This window comes from Echinops telfairi, unplaced genomic scaffold, assembly GCF_000313985.2.
Source record: "Echinops telfairi isolate 266 unplaced genomic scaffold, ASM31398v2 ScPeMD7_7472;HRSCAF=8510, whole genome shotgun sequence".
NCBI lineage: Eukaryota > Metazoa > Chordata > Mammalia > Afrosoricida > Tenrecidae > Echinops > Echinops telfairi.
The window spans coordinates 6096893-6103099 of NW_022111376.1; the positions used below are offsets into that span (position 1 = coordinate 6096893).

The 6207-nt window shown below is 46.3% G+C and overlaps 1 pseudogene; it reads right to left on the reverse strand.

Moving 5' to 3' along the window:
• LOC101642109 overlaps window positions 1-1554 on the reverse strand; it is a 4916-nt pseudogene extending 3362 nt beyond the window's left edge.
• Between the last annotated feature and the right edge of the window lie 4653 nt (window positions 1555-6207).

Consider the following 6207-nt stretch of genomic DNA (forward strand, 5'->3'; position numbering starts at 1 on the left):
CCCCCTTTCTGGCTTTTTAGCTGTAGGTAGTTCAGGGCTGGCCCATTTCATAGGTTCAATGATGTTCTCACCATTAATTACGCCCCACAATTTCACATTGTGCCGGAATTTCTTCTCCCCTTCAAAGACAATGAGTACATTTAACAATGTACGATTTATTGGCTTCTACTCGGCTAAGTGAATTTTTAGCATATATTGAAATAGTAACTTCACCCCCGGTCTGATGGCACTCATGCTGACATGGAACAACCTTTCCTCCAACATCCTACTTGGTCCGCACAAAGTTCCCTGTTGTTTGGTCATGTTGGGTTAAAAATGTGTTAAAGTCGGATTTGTTATTTACCCTACAACAGCTCCAGTATTTCAACCCTTCATGGAAAATATGTACTCCAGAATGATACACAGAGATTTCTTCCAAACTCCCTAAACCCTGAGGGGTCTTTGAACATCTTCCATTTTTACATGAAGTCTATGGCAGTTACCATATATACTCGAGTATAAACCAACCTGAATATTAGCCGAGTCACAAAACTGCATTAAAAAATGTGCTGAAAAACCTGACTTATACTTGAGTATATATGGTACATAATCTCCTGTGAACCTTAGCAAAGGGGTGGGGTCTAGCCTGTCAATCAGGTCATAGCCAATGAGGCCTCTGTGTGGGCATGGCCTTCTCCTGAGGATTCTGAGTACTCCTGTCTCCCTCCCTGGAGGCGGGACACACATTCTCCCTGGCTGGATATTCCTGTTGACAAGCCACATGGAACTACACTGATGGAGCCAGAGCCTTGGAGCTGGAGGAGCCACGTGGAGACCCATGAGATACCATGCTGAGATGCTTCCACCGCCACTGGATCCACAAGACTATCCACCCACTAGCCTGTGATCTTCCTGATTTCTGCATCATTGCATATGTTCCCTGAGTCTGAAGAGGAATTTATAGATTGGTATTGGACATATGGGCTAATATTGGATTTTTGGACTTGATCTGGACTGGGCTAGGATGCTTTCATAATAAACAATTACTCTGATATAAAGCTCTTTCTTATACACATATGAGTGTCTCTGGATTTGTTTCTCTAGTCAACCCGGAATAACACAAGGTCCCAATCTTAATTTCACCATTTCCTTCTTCCTTTCCCAATGACTGCTTAAGTTTATCAAGTGCTTTTTTGAGGGAGGCAGATAATTTCAATTCCAAATTTGTCATTGTCTCATCTGGGCCTGGCCTTTTAATTGCTTCTACTGGCTTAGGAAGTTGCATGATGTGCTCCTGAAATGTGTGCTTCCAATCAGAGTTTTCTTCTCAGTAGTCTTGACTTCAGGTTTGACTGACTCGGGTGGCTTCTCACTATCACACCTCACTATCACCTTTTGTGCAGCCTACAATGCTAAGAAATCAGAAAAAGCTGTCATTTTTCACTCACAGCAAGACCACTCCTTTAATGAATCATGAAAGACTGGAACACCTGGGGTGGTATGTGCAAGCATTGTCACATTGGTCTCTGGATCGAAAGATTGGCCACAGCCGTGGTGGTGGCATAGCAAGGCCATGTCTTTTCCTGTGGACAGACGTAAGGTCAGAATGCCATGAACTGAAGGAGGGTGCGTGTTAATTGTCCTGTTACTGGTACAGGTCTGACGACTAGAGCAGCTGCTGGTTTCTCGAGAATGCCCTATTTTCTGGACCTTCTCTGTGTCCTCTGGGTAGGTCAAGTTCCCTGGAATACACTCTCAAAGCATGCTATTCTTTTTCTTCAGAATATTTACTGCCTTTCTGAGGGAAGGAATCGTATCTTGCTTACTACTGATTCCCCCAAACCTAGCAGAGTACCTGGAACCTGGTAAGAGCTCAGTAAGTATTTGACATATAAACGGAAGAAGATGTGGGAGAAAACTTCTTGGGATCCATTACGAATCAGTGAATACTATACATTAAATTCTTACGACTCAAACCAAGGCCAGAAGGTATCCTGGGGAACCTGGTTTAATGTTGTTAATTGCTGTCAAGTTGGCTCAGATTCAAACCCAGTCCTGTGCGCCATCTTCACGATCATGGGTGGGTCTGAGCGGCTGTTGTGTCCATCTACGTCACTGCTGTTTCTCTCATTTCTGCTGACTGAAGTGATAATAGTGACTTTTTTCAACTTGGAAAATGTGCATAAGTAAGGGTGTGCTTTTAAAGTACTTGAACAAAATTACTTCATTAAGTAGATTGCCTGCTTCCTGAAATTATGTTTACACTACCAATTTCCTTGGCACACTCTTCCATTAAAGATGTTCCATCTCAGTCAGTACGGGCTAGGTTAGACTGCTGTGTGACAGAGCCAAATGAAATCTCTCACTCACACAGCAGATCAGTAGGGGGCCTGGCTCCGCAGACGCTCCCTTGTCAGCATTTGCTTCCATGATCACCGTTGGTCGAGGGCAAGGGACATACAGAGCATTATGCAATGGCTCTTGAAGTGTCCATCAGGAAGTGGCAGCATCACATGGGCACTCTCCCCTACCTTATGGGGGCTGGGGGTGGGGGCAGGTTCCAAGAAGATTACTGGAGATATTCAGCAAACACCTTCATGATGTAGAGTGCAAGGTAAATTCCACTGAACCACCAGCGCCCTCTCTGGCCACCATGGATCGTCCAGCTCTTCATTAAAATCACACAGTTGGAAGGGATGGCATTGTTCATCTGGCAAAGCGTCTGCCTTCAGGTGGGTGACTCTCCAGCCTAGATGGCTGGGAGACACTCCCCCCACTCCTGTTGTGAGAGGTAAGGGGTAATAACATTCCTGACAGGCCCACTACTCCCCTTCAATAGGCTTCGTAAGTAATTCTGGCCCTTTCTGTTAATTACACACTTGCCTTCTCTCGTTCAGGAAGACTTTTTTTTTTTTTTTTACTGACTATGGTGAGAATATGGGTCAGCATTAACGCGATGGCAGTGAGCTTGGGTTTTTTTTTGCTTTATGGTGAGAATGCTTCTGTGTTAATATAGTGGGGAGGTCACTGGTTTGGGAGCCACTGACTTATGGAATAATCCCGAACAAGTCACTCCACCTCTTTGGTCCTTCCTCCATTATCACTGGTTTATGTCTCTGCAGTTCATTTTGGGGGGTTGGTGAGTCCTGACAGCACAATGAGGAAGCCTTGGTAGCCAGGCTTTGTTCCTGGAGATGCTACCAAGCCGGCTTGGTCTGAAGGTCTTATAAAATAGGTGGGTCCTCAAAATCTCTTTTCCTTGGGAATCAAATTCATTGAAGACATTGGTCTTAGATGAGGTGCCTTATACGGAGCCCATCATGGAGTGTGATCTTGTGGAGTTCTCAGTTGTGGATTGGAGTTTGCTAATTTTCTCAGCCTGAGAGTTGGGAAAAAGACCAAGATTATGCCCATACTTTTGGTTTATGTGATTGGGTACATGATGGAGTCATTTTTTGAGCTAGCGACAAAGAAGGAGCCCATGTAGAGGGAAGATGATGGTTAGGACACATTGAGTTTGAGTTGCCTATGGGACGTTTTAATGGGAGGCCTTCCTTCCTCAGGCTATTAAAAAAATACCCTGCTCATCAGGCAAATCACATTTGTTTTCATCAACTTACTTTATTCTCATACCAGTTCCATAATATTATCTCCATCTGACAGATAAGCTGTAAATATTATTCCCATTTGAGAGATAAGGAAGCCACAGAGTCTAAGTCAAGGAAAGTGAGATCGTGGATGGGAACGTGGCTTATCCACACACAGGAGGAAGGTGTGTTAAGGTATGATGCCCTTAGGTGTAGGTGAAGGTGTAGGTAGAGATTTGTAGTGATAGAAGTCAAGGAATACCCAGGACGGTGGGAAACCCCAGGAACCTAGCAGAACTATGTGACAGACTCTCCTTAAGAGCCCTCAGAAGGAATCCACGTGGCCAAGCCTGACCTTGGGCTCTCAGCCTGCACAACTTGGAGACCATGGCTGTATGTTCTTTCAAGCTACCTACTCTTGCGGTACTTTGGTGCCACGGCGACAGGAGAATACCAGAAGTAGACCATCTTTTTCCCCACCCGGCTCACCCACCATCAGTACCATTTTCTGATCTTTACTCTCAATGGAGTTTGAAAAACCAGGTCTCAGGAATGAGGTTCTGGTGGCAACCAGCGGAAGGTAGATTCAAACCAGTGATCTCAAGGGTAAATAATGTTTGTAACTGACTTTTTGCTTTCAGGCTTTCCAAGGGACTGGCACTGTACCGTTTTCACTTTGCATGCCACAAATTTCCATCTTCAAAAGCTGGAAAACGTCAGCACCTCAGGAAAATTGAGTGTCAAATATGTGGACATCTGTTCACCTGTAGCTACAGTCCTTGCAGAGAGAGTCATCTCCGGGCCCTGGTCAACACCCGGCTTTCGCGCCTAAGACTACATGACTTAAGGCCATCTTCCACCTTCTGAGCTTCCTCGGACATAGAGGCCAGCCAGCACACTCCCAAATTAGACTGCTAGGCAAACCAGAAACACGTTTCCCTTGCAGGCCTACAATGAAGCCATTGTTTTACACTGGAATAGACTGGTGGAGGGGCTCCGTGTCCCACTGCGGTATAACACCTTCCATGGTGCTTTGCTCTCCAGCCCCCCGCGACCCCCCGACCCCCCGGGATGGGAGTCGGCATTCCGCAGGTATTTCCTGAGGGCCCCTCATGAGGTTCGGCGCAGCGTGTGCATTCACGGCCAGCTCGTTTATCCTGCCCGCCACCTTGGGCTGATGAAAATGTTACTTTGACTTATGGCTCAAGCACTTCCTCAGAAAGTTGGGGACCCCAAGTGAGTTCGGCCCCTGACTTTTCTCCCTGGAAAGGCTTGCATGGTTTATAGTCTGTGAATTTTGGATGGCAGCCAACGCTGACGCCAAGAGGAAGCCTTTCTCGGCGGGGCTTGGCTGCTTCCCCTGAGCACCACCACGAGACATAGGGGATGTGATGATCAGTATATCTGACTAGACAGAAGTGCTCTCTTTGTCTCTAAGTGTACATCTGCACGGGGTGCACGTTCCCACATTGTTCTCTGACGCGAATTGGCCATTCTGTTTCCATTTGCAGAGCATCGTTTTAAGCTCTAATACATCATGGCAGAAAAACCCAGTCTGTTTGCGGGTCGAGCAGAGCCGCCTTCCACCAGACCTGTCTTCTAATTCCCAGAAGCTCGGGAGATTCTATTATGACTCAATCCGTGGTACGGAAAACACAAACTTAATCTGTGGGCTGCGATAATGCTTTTGAGGACCAAATCTACCGTCACCATCTTTAGAAGTAGCAGAGGAGATCGTGGCTGGTGGGGTCTAAGCAGTGTGTGGGCGAGGTGTGCAGCAGGGGTATGGGCGATGCAGTGATGAGCGTGTCCTCTAGGAGGGATGATTGGCAACGGGCAGGGTTTTGCAATCCCCAAACCCCAAGCCTATTGTCCTTGAGTCGACCCCAACCCCTGGGAACCCCATGGGCTTCAGAGCAGTCCTTAGTGTGTTCCGCAGGATGTTCAGTGCGTGTCATTTTATGGAACTGTATTGCTAGGCCTTTGTTCCATGGCCCGACTGGATAGATTCAAGCCATCAACCTTCTGGTTAGTTAACTAACCAGAGAACCAAATTCACTGCCAGAGAGTCAATTCCGAGTCAGGAGTAAACAGAAACCACTCAAACTCACTGTTGCTTGTCATTCTTAGTGAACTTACAGGAGAAGATAGAGCTGCCCCTTGGCATTTCTGTGGCTGCAAATCTTTCTCGGAGCAGAAAGCCTCATCTTTCTCCCATGGATAGGTGAGTGGGTTTGAACTGCTGACCGTGTGGTTAGCAGCCCAGTGTGTAACCCGCCATGCCACCAGGGCTCCTTGATTCATTAGTTTGAAGATCAAAACCCCTCACCACGATGGAGCTGTTCGGAACTCATTAATAGCCGGACGCAAATCACTTGAGGTTCTCAATGATAGCTCCACAGCACCATGCTCATGCGCACAGACACATATGCCTTTGACTAGAATTTCAGGAAGTTCATTACATATCTTTAAAAAAATAATTTTATTAGGGGCTCATACAACTTTTATCACAATCCATACATGTCAAGCACTTTTGTACATTTTTTGTACATTTTGTACATTTGTTTCTTTCATCATTCTCAAAACATTTGCTTTCTACTTGAGCTCCTCATTTCTCCCCTCCCTCCCCACTGCCCCCTCC